The sequence below is a fragment of the Elephas maximus genome, chromosome 2, assembly GCF_024166365.1.
Source record: "Elephas maximus indicus isolate mEleMax1 chromosome 2, mEleMax1 primary haplotype, whole genome shotgun sequence".
NCBI lineage: Eukaryota > Metazoa > Chordata > Mammalia > Proboscidea > Elephantidae > Elephas > Elephas maximus.
In genome coordinates this window covers 153,536,844-153,549,016 of record NC_064820.1, presented here as the reverse complement: position 1 = coordinate 153,549,016, position 12,173 = coordinate 153,536,844, and the positions used below count along the sequence as shown (strand labels likewise).

Sequence of the window (12,173 nt, the reverse complement as noted above, 5' to 3'; positions counted from 1 at the left end):
CAGGGGCACATCAGCCCTGGGGCAGGGACTGGAAGGCAGGAAGGAACAAGAAAGCTGGTAATAGGGAACCCATGGTTGAGAAGGAAGAGCGCTGACATATTGTGGGGTCGTTAACCAATGTCATATAACAATGTGCGTACTGACTGTTTGATGAGAAACTACTTCTGTAAACCTTCACCTAAAGTACAATTAAAAAAAGAGAAAACATCATAGCCTGGGTCAGGTGCACCGTAGTTCTTAAAGCGACATCTTTGCTTTTTAATACTCTAAAAAAAAAAAAAAAAAAAAATTTTTTTTTTTAAAGAATTAAGTCTTTTGCAGCAGATTTGCCTATTGCAATGCTGTCTTACTTGTCTAGTGCTGCTATAACAGAAATACCACAAGCAGATGGCTTTAACAAAGAAAAATTTATTCTGTCACAATCTAGTAGGCTAGAAGTCCAGATTCAGGGTACCAGGTCCAGGGGAAGGCTTTCTCTCACTGTTGGCTCTAGAGGAAGGTCCTTGTCATTAATCTTTCCCTGGTCAAGGAGCTTCTCAGTGCAGGGACCCCAGGTCTAAAGGACACGCTATGTTCCTGGTACTTCTTTCTTGGCGGAATGATGTTCCCATGTCTCTCTGCTCACTTCTCTGTCGTATATCTCAAAAGAGATTGGCTCAAGATACAATCCAGATCTTGTAGATTGAGTCCTGCCTTATTAACATAACTGCCTCTAATCCCATCTCATCAATGTTATAGAGATAGGATTTACAACACATAGGAAAATCACATCAGATGACAAAATGGTGGATAGCCACACAATACTCGGAATTATGGCCCAGCCAAGTTGATAGATATTTTGGGGAGACACAATTCAATCCATGACAAATGTGTTGTTTGATTTCTTGACTGCTGCTTCCATGGGTATTGATTGTGGATTCAAGTAAAATGAAATCCTTGACAACTTGCAGTCTTTTCTCCATTTATCATGATGTTGCTTATTGGTTCAGTTGTGAGGATTTTTGTTTTCTTTATGTTTAGGTGTAATCTGTACTGAAGGCTGTATGTAGTCGCTGATCTTCATCAGTAAGTGCTTTAAGTCCTCTTCATTTTCAGCAAGCATAGTTGTATCATCTCATAACTCAGGTTGTTAATGAGTCTTCCTCCAGTTTTGATGCCACATTTTTCTTCTTACCTCCAGTCTTGATGGCACATTCTTCTTCTTGTAGTCCAGCTTCTTGGATTATTTGCTTAGCATACAGATTGAATAAGTGTGGTGACAGGATACAGCCCTGATGCACACCTTCCTTGACTTTAAACCAGACAGTATCCCCTTGTTCTATTCTAATGACTGCTTCTTGGTCTGTGTACAGGTTCCTCGTGAGCACAATTAAATGTTCTGGAATTCCCATTCTTCACCATATTGCCTGTAATTTGTTATGATCCACACAATCGAATGCTTTTGCATAGTCAGTGAAACACAGGTAAACATCTTTCTGGTGTTCTCTGCTTTCAGCCAGGTTCTGTCTGACATCAGCAACGTTACCCCTTGTTCCATGTCCACTTCTGAATCTGGTTTGAACTTCTGGGAGTTCCCTGTCCATGTATTGCTCCAACCTCTTGTGAATGGTCTTCAGCAAAATTTTAGTTATGTGATATTAATGATACTGTTTGGTAATTTCTACATTCTGTTGAATCACCTTTCTTTGGAATGAGCACAGATATGGGTCTCTTCCAGTTGGTTGGCCAGGAAGCTGTCTTCCAAATTTTTTGGCTTATATGAGTGAGTGGGTTCATTGTTGCATTCATTTGTTGAAATATCTCAGTTGGTGTTCCATTCAGTTCCTGGAGCCTTGTTTTTCACTGTTCCCTTCAGTGCAGCTTGGACTTCTTCCTTCAGTACCATTGGTTCTTGATCATATGCTACCTCCTGAAATGGTTGAATGCTGACCAATTCTTTTTGGTACAGTGACTCTGTGTATTTATTCCATCTTCTTTTGATGCTTCCGGTGTTGTTCAGTGTTTTTCCCGTAGAATTCTTCAGTATTGCAACTGAGTCTTGAATTCTTTCGTCATTTCTTTCAGCTTGAGAAATGTCAAGGTGTTCTTTCCTTTTGGTTTTCTAACTCCAGGTCTTTGCGCATTTCATTGCAATGCTTTACTTTGTCTTCTTGAGCTGCCCTTTGAAATCTTCTGTTCACTTTTTTACTTCATCATTTCTTCCATTTGCTTTAGCTATTCTTCATTCAAGAGCAAGTTTCAGAGTCTCTTCTGACATCCATTTTGGTCTTTTCTTTCCTGTCTTTTTAATGACCTTTTGCTTTCTTCATGTATGATGTCCTTCATGTCATTCCACAACTCATTTGGTCTTCAGCCATTAGTGTTCAATATGTCAAATCTGTTCTTGAGAGGATCTCTAAATTCAGGTGGGATATACTTAAGGTTGTATTTTGGCTTTCGTGGACTTGCTCTAATTTTCTTCAGCTTCAGCTTTATCTTGTATGTGAGCGATTGATGTTCTGTTCCACAGTCAGCCCCCAACCTTGTTCTGACTGATGATATTGAGCTTTTTCCATTGTCTCTTTCTACAGATGTAGTCAGTTTGATTCCTGTATATTCCCTCTGGCAATGTCCACGTGTATGGTTGCTGTTTATGTTGTTGAAAAAAGGTATTTGCCATGATCTTACAAAATTCTATCATGCAATGTCCAGCATCATTTTTGTCACAAAGGCTGTGTTTCCCAAGTACAGATCCTTCTTTGTTTCCAACTTTTGCATTCCAATCACCAGTAATTATCAGCACATCTTGATTGCATGTTTGATCAATTTTAGACTGCAGAAGTTGGTAAAAATCTTCAGTTTCCTCATCTTTGGCGTTAGTGGTTGGTGCATGAATTTGAATAATAATTGTATTAACTGGTCTTTCTTGTAGGCTTATGGATATTATCCTATCACTGATAGCATTGTACTTCAAGATAGATCTCGAAATATTCTTTTTGAGGATGAATGTGACGCCATTCCTTTTTAATTGGTCATCCCTGGTGTAGTAGACCATATGGTTGTCTGATTCAAAATGGCCAGTACCAATCCATTTCAGCTCACTGATGCCTTGGATATCAATCTTTATGAGATCCATTTCATTTTTGACAACTTCCAGTTTTCCTAGATTCATATTTCATACGTTCCATGTTCCGATTATTAATGATGTTTGTGACTGTTTCCTCTCATTTTGAATCGTCCCACATCAACAGATGAAGGTCCCAAAAGCATTACTCCATCCACATCATTAAGATGGACTCTACTTTGAGGAGGGAGCTCTTCCCTAGTCGTATTTTGAGAGCCTTCCAACCTGAGGGGCTCATTTTCTAGCACTATAGCAGACAGTGTTCCTCTGGTCAGTTTGTCATACTGTGGTGGCTTGCATGTTACTGTGATACTGGAAATTATGCCACCAGTATTTCAAATGCCAGTAGGGTCATCCATGGTGGATAGGTTTCAGTGGAGCTTCTAGACTAAGGCGACCAGGAAGGAGGACCTGGCAGTCTACTGAAAAAATTGGCCAGTGAAAACTTATGAATAGCAGTGGATCTTGACCGTGTATGTCAGAAACATTTCTGCACTGTTTTATTTTGTTCCCTTGATCAGTATGCCATTGATCTATGTCATTTTGCCAGTTTCGATTATTATAGCTTTATGGTAAGCCTAGAAATCAGGTACTGTGAGTTCTCTGATTTTGTTCTTTTTCATAACTGTTTTAGCTATTCCATATCCTTTGTTTTTCCATATAGATTTTAGAATCAGCTTGTTAATTTCTGCATAAAAGCTTGCTGGGAGTTTGACTGGAATTGTATAGAATCTATAAATTAAATTGGGGAGAACTGACATCTTAGGAATGTGGAGCCATCTGATAAACGACCATAGCATATCTCTCCATTTTTTTGTGTGTATTTGATTTTTCTCATTTTTTGTAGGTTTTAGCATATAAATCTTACACTTATTTTGATATATTTGCCTCTAGATATTTTATGGTTTTTGATGCTGTTATAAATGGTACTGTATTTTTACGCAGATAATGCCCCCCCTTCGACATTTGTTTGCCAACCACGCCCCCTCTCTCCCATAAGGTATTTTCATAATTGCTGCTAAGCCAATTTTTTAAACATGTTGACAAACGTAGAAGGTGTACATTATTTGTGTAAAAATGCAGTGCTTGAAAATGTTGCCAATGGTTCATTGCTAAGATATCGAAATTGGTTTTTAATTGAAATTTTTATTGAGCTAGTTATAAATTCTTATGCACTTGTAAGAAATAACACAGAGAGATTCCCTTGTATACTGTGCCCAGTTTCCCTCAACAGTAACATTTTGTAAAATTATAATAACCAGGATATTGATGTTGATACAGTGTACTGATCTTAGTCAAATTTTCCTAGCTTTATTTGCACTAATTTGTATGTATGGGGGTGTATTAAGTTCTTTACAATTTTATCCCCTGTGTAGGTTCCTGTATCCACTACCACAGTCAACATACTGAACAAAGAGATTGGATTTTGTATTGTACTACCTTGTAAAACTCATATATTATTAGTTTAGTTTTTTTGTAGATTTTTGGGGGCTTTTTTCTATATAGATAGTCATATCACTTAGAAATAAAGCTTGTTTCACTTCGTCCTTTTTCATCTGCTGTTATTTCATTTTTGTGGCTTATTGCACTGGATAGGATTTCTGGTGCAATGTTTCCAGTACAGTGTTGAATTGTGAGAGCGGACTTCTTTGCCTTGTTCCTGATGTTAACAGGAAAGCCCGTGATGTTTCACCATTTGGAGGTGTTTTATAGATGCCATTTATCAGGTTGAGGAAGTTTCCTTCTATTAGTTTGCTGAGAGTTTTTTTTTTAAGTTGGATTTTTTTCAAATGCTTTTTTAGCATCAATAGCGATGATCATATGGTTTTCTTTTTGGTCTGTTGATTTGGTGAATTACACTGATTGATTTTCTAATATTGAACTAACCTTATATTTTTGGATAAATCTCACTTGGTCATGATGTATTATCCTTTTTATATATTGCTAGATTCAGCTTGCTAATGCATTACATTTTGTGTGTGTATTCATGATATGTAGGTCCCTCGCCTTCCCCCCCACAATGCCTTTGTCTCATAAAGTGATTTGGAAATTGTTCTATTTTCTGAAAAGAGTTTGTGTAGAATTATTTTTGTTATGTATTATTTTTAAGTGTTTGAAAACATCCACTAGTGAAGCCATCTGGACCAGGAGTTTTCTTTGTGGAAAGGTTTTTAACTATGAATTCAATCTCTTTTAATTATTGTTTTTTTTAAAAAAATATATATTTATATATAAACACAATGTTTGCTAGTTCAATATTTTTCAGGTGTACAATTGAATTCAATCTCTTTAATATCTATTCCTATTATCTGTTTCTTCTTGAGTGGCCTATGAATGGAATCATACAATATGTGATCTTTCATGACTTGCTTTTTTCACTTAGCATGTTTTCAAGGTCCATCCATGTCGTACCACATATCATTCCTTTTTTATGACTGAATAATATTCCATTGTATGGATATGCCACATTTTTTTATACATCTATGGATGGACAATTGGGTTGTTTCCGCTTTTTAGCTGTTATGAATAATGCTACTGTGAACATTCGTGTATAAATTTTTGTGCAGACATGGCTATGTTTTTATTTCTCTTGGATATATACCTAGAAGTAGAATTGCTGGACCACATGATAACTCTGTGTTTAATGTTTTGAGGAACTGCCGGGCTGTTTTTCCAAAGTGGCTACATCATTTTACATTCCCACCAACAACGTATGAGGGTTCCCATTTTTCCACATTCTCACCAACAGTTGTTATTATCTTTTATTTTTTCATTGTTACCATCCTAGTAGGTGTGATCATCCTTTTACTTTTAACCTATCTGTGTATTCATATTTAAAGTGGATTTCTTGTAAACTGTATATAGTTGGTCTTGCTTTTTATTTTAATATGACACTCTTTGCCTTTTAATTGGAGTATTTATTTACTTTTCAAATAATTAGTGCTATGATTGGATTTAAATCTACCATCTTGCTAGTTTCTGTTTATCTCATTTGTTCTTTATTCCTTTTTTCCCCTTTTTCTGCCTCCTTTTACACTGATTATCTTTTGTGATGCTGTTTTATTTTCACTTATGCTGATTAGTTTTTCCTCTATTAAAATAATTTTTATAGTGGCTGCCCTATGTTTTACAATAAAAAACAAAAATATGCCTCTTTAATTTATAACAGTCTGTCTTCAAGTAATGTACCACTTCATCTTTAATATTATATGCTAAATTCCTTGTTCCCATCCTTTGTCTTATTGTTATAAATTTTACATAATGTTATACCAAAACCAAATCTACTGCGTTAGAGTCGATTCCAACTCATAGCGACTCTACAGGACATCGTAGAACTGCCCCATAGGATTTCCAAGGCTGTGAATCTTTACGGAAGCAGACTGTCATATCTTTCTCCCATAGAGCGGCTGGTAGGGTTGAATCACCAATGTTTTGGTTGGTAGCCGAGCGCTTAACCCCTGCACCAGCAGCACTCCTTACATATGTTATAAACCCCATAATACATTGTTACTATTTTTGTTTTGTTTAGATCAGGGGTCCACAAGCTTTTTCTGTAAAGAGCCAGATAGTAAAATTTTCGGCTTTGTTGGCCATATGATCTGTGTCATAACTTTCTCTCTTAACTCTGCCTTATAGTGAGAAAGCAGCCGTAGATAATACATAAACAAATGAGTGTGGCTAGATTAGCCCACAGTCCATAGTTTGCCAAACCCCTTTTTTGACAGTTAACTATCTTTTAAAGTGATTAATAAAAAGAAAAACGTGTCTATTATAGTCATCTTAATTTTATACTATTTCTAGTGCTTTTCATTTCTGGTATCATACTCCTTCTGGAGTCTTCTTTCCTATGGTGTATGCCTGCCAGGATAAATTCTCTCAGCCTTTGTTTGAATTTCTCCTTCATTTTTGAAAGATATTTTCACTATCTGTGTAGTACTTTTTTCTTTCAGTACTTTGAAAATATTACTTCCTTGTCTTCTGTCTTGCATATTTTATGACAGGAAGTTTGTTTTAATTCTTATCTTTCCTTCTCTGAATGTAATGTGTCCTTTCTCTGGCATCCTTCAAGATTTTCTGTCTATCTTTGCTTTTCAGTAGTTTGACGATGATATGTCTAGGTGTTTTTTTGTTTTTATTTTATCTAGGTGAATTCTACATTTAAAAAAGTATTTGTGTTTTAGGTGAAACTTTACAGTGCAAATTAGTTTCTTATTCAAAAACTTATACAAAAATTATTTTGTGACATCGGGTGCAGTCTCTGCAATGTCGGCACTCGGCCTCTTTCCCTTTCTACACCGGGTTCTCCAGTCCATTCTTCCAGTTTTCCTGTTCCTTCCTGCCTTCTTGTCTTTGCTTTTGGGCAGGTGTTGCCCATTTGGTCTTATATACTTGACTGAACTAAGAAGCACGTTTCTCATGTGTGTTACTATTTGTTTTGTAGGCCTGTCTGATCTTTGACTGAATGGTGGACTTCAAGAGTGGTTTCACTTCTGTGTTAGCAGGTGTCTGGGGGCCATAGTCTTGGAATTCCTCCAGTCTCTGTCAGACTAGTAAGTCTGGTCTTTTTTTGTGAATTTGAATTTTGTTCTACATTTTTCTCCTGCTCTGTCGAGGACCCTCTATTGTGATCCCTGTCAGAGCAGTCAATGGTGGTAGCCAGACACCGTCTAGTTTTTCTGGGCTCAGGCTGGTGGAGGCTGTGGTTCACGTAGTCCGTTAGTCCTTTGGACTAATGCTTTCCTTGTGTCTTTGGTTTTCTTTATGCTTCTTTGCTTCGGATGGAATGGGACCAGTAGATGTATCTTAGGTGGCTGCTTGCAAGCTTTTAAGACCCCAGACGCTACTCACCAAAATAGGGTGTAGAACATTTTCTTTACGAGCCGTGTTATACCAGTTGACCTAGATATCCCCCAAGTGTGGATTTATTTTGCTTGTGGTTCTCTGGGTTTCTTGAACTAGTATTTTTTTGTTACTTGTTTTAGAAAATTCTTGTTCATTCTGTCTTCAAATATTTCTTCAGCTCCATTCTCTCTTCACCTTCTGGATCTCTAATTACATGCATGTTCGACTGATATTGTCTCTTAGGTCTTGGATACTATATCCTATTTTTTTTTGTTCTTTGTTTTTAAATTTTATTACTTACTCTGTCTTTGGTTTGGATAATTTTTATTGACCTGTCTTCAAGTTTACTTGAACTTTGCCACCCACCTAATTAAGAACACTGTAAATTAAATTCTGTGCTGTGTATTTGAGGTTTTCTAGGCCATATAGGTAGGTTTAATGCAGACCACAACCCATTTAGAAGGCCAGTTTATGATTGTACATTTTCAAGGGAGATTTTTGTTTTTTCAATCTACTCACTACAAAGGTAGAGATAGACAAGTTTCTTTTATTGTCCCCTACTGAGGAACAAAGAAGCCTCGGTGATGCAAATGGTTAAATGCTCTGCTGATAACCAAAAGATTGGCAGTATGAACCTATCCAGTGGCACTGTGGAAGAAAAGGCCTGGCTATCTGCTTCTGTAAAGATTATAGCCAAGAAAACCCTATGGGGAAGTTCTGCTCTGTCACACGGAGTTGCTATGATTCAAAATTGACTGGACAGCACCTAAAAAGAACAACTGAGGAGCAAGTTTATTTCTTATTCATAGACCAAAGGTAGAACCCTTTGGGAACTTGGCTTTAAATGAAGGTTCTTCTAATAGAATCTTCACATTGGATGACCCCTAGGCTTTATTTCCTGTTTTTTATTCTGTTTCTTTACCAGTGTGGATACTCAGGGTCTCCAGGATTCCACAGAAACTCTAAGGATGAAAGGCAATTTATTGCTGTCTTACCTTCCAGAGTTCCTGATTCCACTTCATTTTGGGCCTCTATGAAATCCTTCTTTCGTCTTAGCTCAACAACATGTTAAAAAAATTTTTTGCTTTGTTTTAAAATTTTAATTGTTTTTAATCTGGAGGAGTGTTCTCTAGGTTATGTCATAACAGAATTCTCAGGATTTCACAATATGGATATGCCATAATGTTTTAATCACTTCCTTACTGAGAGATTTAGGTTATTTCTGCTTTTTTCTTTTTTTGCTGAAAAATGAAGTAAAATACTCTTTACATGTATTTATGTACTTGTATGAGTAGCTTTCATCATGAATGCAGTGAGGCAAAAAAGGAAGATGGATTCATTCTTATTCAGCCATTTCTGTGCCACTGAATTTGTGGATAACTTGAAACCTAAATGCCACTAGAATATACTGTCACACTTCTTGTAACTTTTTCCCTCCTGTGATTGTTAAGATTGTATGTCAACTTGGCTGGGCCATGATTCTCAGTGGCTTGGCAGTTATGATGTAGTTTGGCAGTCATGTAATGATGTAATCACCTCCATGATGAGATCTGATATGATGTGATCAGCTTCATGATGGGATCTGCTGTGAGTAGCCAGTCAGTTGAAAGGGAGTGTTCTTGGGGGTGTGGCCTGCATCCAATACAGGTAGACTTTCTGGCAAGGCTCGTGGGCTTTTGCTCACTCTGGATCCTGCAGCTGGCTCCTGTTTGTCTGACCCCCATTCTTGGGACTTGAACCAGCAGCTTACCTGCCATCTTGCCTGCTGATCTTGGGATTTGTTAGTTTCCGCAGCCCATGAGCCAGGAGAAGTCTCCCGTCTGATCCACAGACTTGGGACTTTCCAGCCTCTACAACCCTATGAGCCATTTCCTTGATATAAATCTCTCTGTATGTATTTATATGGTTTACTGGTTTTACATTTCTAGAGAACCCAGCCTAAGACACCTCCTAAACAAAGTGTGTTATCATAAGCATTTTGTTATCTTTGCATAGTGTAGGTGCCAGGTGACCATACTTTGGACATATACCCAAAAGACAACATTGCCACTGATCCTGGATTGTGTGTCAGTGGTGTGAACAATTTTAATTCATGCTAAGTTGCAAGAAAGTGGAAGTTATGCAGGACAATTCAGAACACAGCTTCTGATGTTCCCTAAATAACCCAAACCAAAAGCTATTAGGGAATTATGTTTTTCAGATGGCATAATTACTAATCAATGAAGAAGTGAAACAGCAAGGCAGGAAATCCTTTAGAGTTGATGGTGCAGGGTCAACATGGCATTGAGTTCCAGGCCAAAATAGAAGCCTTTTACAAAGAGACGACTCTGGATTATATGACCCTGAGTATTGTGGTACATTGTCTGCATATCATTTGTCCTAGGAGAATGATTGCCGCCTTCATGGCTTATTGTTCCTTTGTGGTACGTTCTGAACCATGGCGTCCTTTACCTTTGACTTTCCTTAAACAGTCAAGCAGAATCTGAGTAAGACTGTCTGCTTTGAGAAACTGTGTACATATTTGTTTATGATATAAGACTAATAATTACATTATCATGCCGTGTCCTTTACCTTCAAAATGTTTTTGTTGTTAGCTGCTGTCGATTCATGGTAACGCCATGCACACTGAGATTGGACTGTTGTGATCCGTAGAGTTTTCATTGGCTGATTTTTTGGAAGTAAATCATCCGATCTTTCTTCTTAGTCGATCTTATTCTGGAAGCTCCACTGAAGCCTGTTCAGCATCGTAGCAACACACAAGCCTTTACTGACGGATGACTGGTGTCTGCTCTTGTGGTACATTGGCCGGGAATTGAGCCTGGGTGTCCCACGTGGAAGGCGAGAATTCCACCACTAAACCACTCACATCTTCAAAATAGTATCTGTTAATTTAATGTCTTACATTTTAACAATAGGAAAATGTTCCTTGGTGCTTTCCAGTATCTTTGGCAATTTTTGATTTGAGGACTAAACCAAATTTTCCATAAATTTTGTATTGAGTTTTGACTAACTGCTCTTTGAGGTAGTCATGTAAGTTTACCAAATACTTGTCCTTGTTTAAGACTTCCATGACTGAGATGTTCTTTTAGGCGTAGTACTAGGTTGGCCAGCTTTGGTAGAATCTCTCTGGCCTTTGAAATTAGCATACTCCAATATAGCTACCTCAGGGGTGTGTGGCTGCAGAAAAACATGTTTTCATTGTTGTGTTCTTGCTTTCTAGTAATTTTATTTTCTGCTCAAGGGATTTAGTATCTGTTCAGATACTTTATTTTTAAAGGCTACATAAGTAATGACTTGACCTCTAATCTTAGCTTTGAAATTTTCTCAGACGCTAATAAAGATGATGTCTGATGACCTATTATTTGAGAATACTACTTACTGGCCAGCGATGAGTGCCGTTTAAAAATGTATATTTTACTCTGAAAATTATTTCCATGGCTAAAAGACATTCTTATTCTTAGTAAAATCTTGTGTGTAATGACATAATTTGATGATGCTTGGATCTTGTTTCATTATACTTTTTCCATGGTGTGAATGAATGTAGGCATCTTTGCAGTAAGTATATGAGTAAGGTTTTTCAAAAGGATCAAGTTACAACTGAAGACTAGATCAGCAGATAAATTATCTGAGCTGTTCACATCAGATCACAAGCTGAGTAATTACTGGAGGGAAAGAGGGGTTCATCAGATTGTTTTAATATGTGTGGGAAGGTGTGTTCCTGAAGAAGAGGGGGAAGAAAGCAGTTTTCTCCCAGATGTCTGGAAGATAGCTGGCTGCCCTATTTGATTTGTTTTACTTTTCTTCTGCTATAGCAACAGACCTTCTGAGTAAGAATCTACCTAGGCACAACGTTTTTGTGGGATTGACAGAGGAAACACATATTGCTACCTCGATATGTTTTTTTGTTGGCTTTTTTTTTAAGAGATGATGTTTAGTTCTGAACTCTATGTGCAAAGAGAAGAAAGTCTGCTTAATTAATTTTAATATTTAATTGAAATCTATTATAGCCTAATTAGACTACCCTGAAAGGGAATTGAGTAATTGGCATTTTTCCTTTGATTTCAGTGGAAGGGAACTATTTCAGTTCACTTACTTGAGGCTACTAAATATTGTTCTTCCTTCCCTTACAGCAAGAATAGTGAACATAAAGTCACAAAACAGATTCAGTATTAATTTTTAAAGTTTCCCATATTTCCACCCTAATGCCATTGGTGATAAATAATGTGCC

General features: G+C 37.2%; 1 protein-coding gene across 1 annotated transcript in view; it reads left to right on the top strand.

Moving 5' to 3' along the window:
- Positions 1–12,173, top strand: part of PFDN1 (prefoldin subunit 1) — a 65,510-nt gene that overhangs the window by 15,239 nt on the left and 38,098 nt on the right. The gene's annotated exons all lie outside the window — the stretch shown is intronic.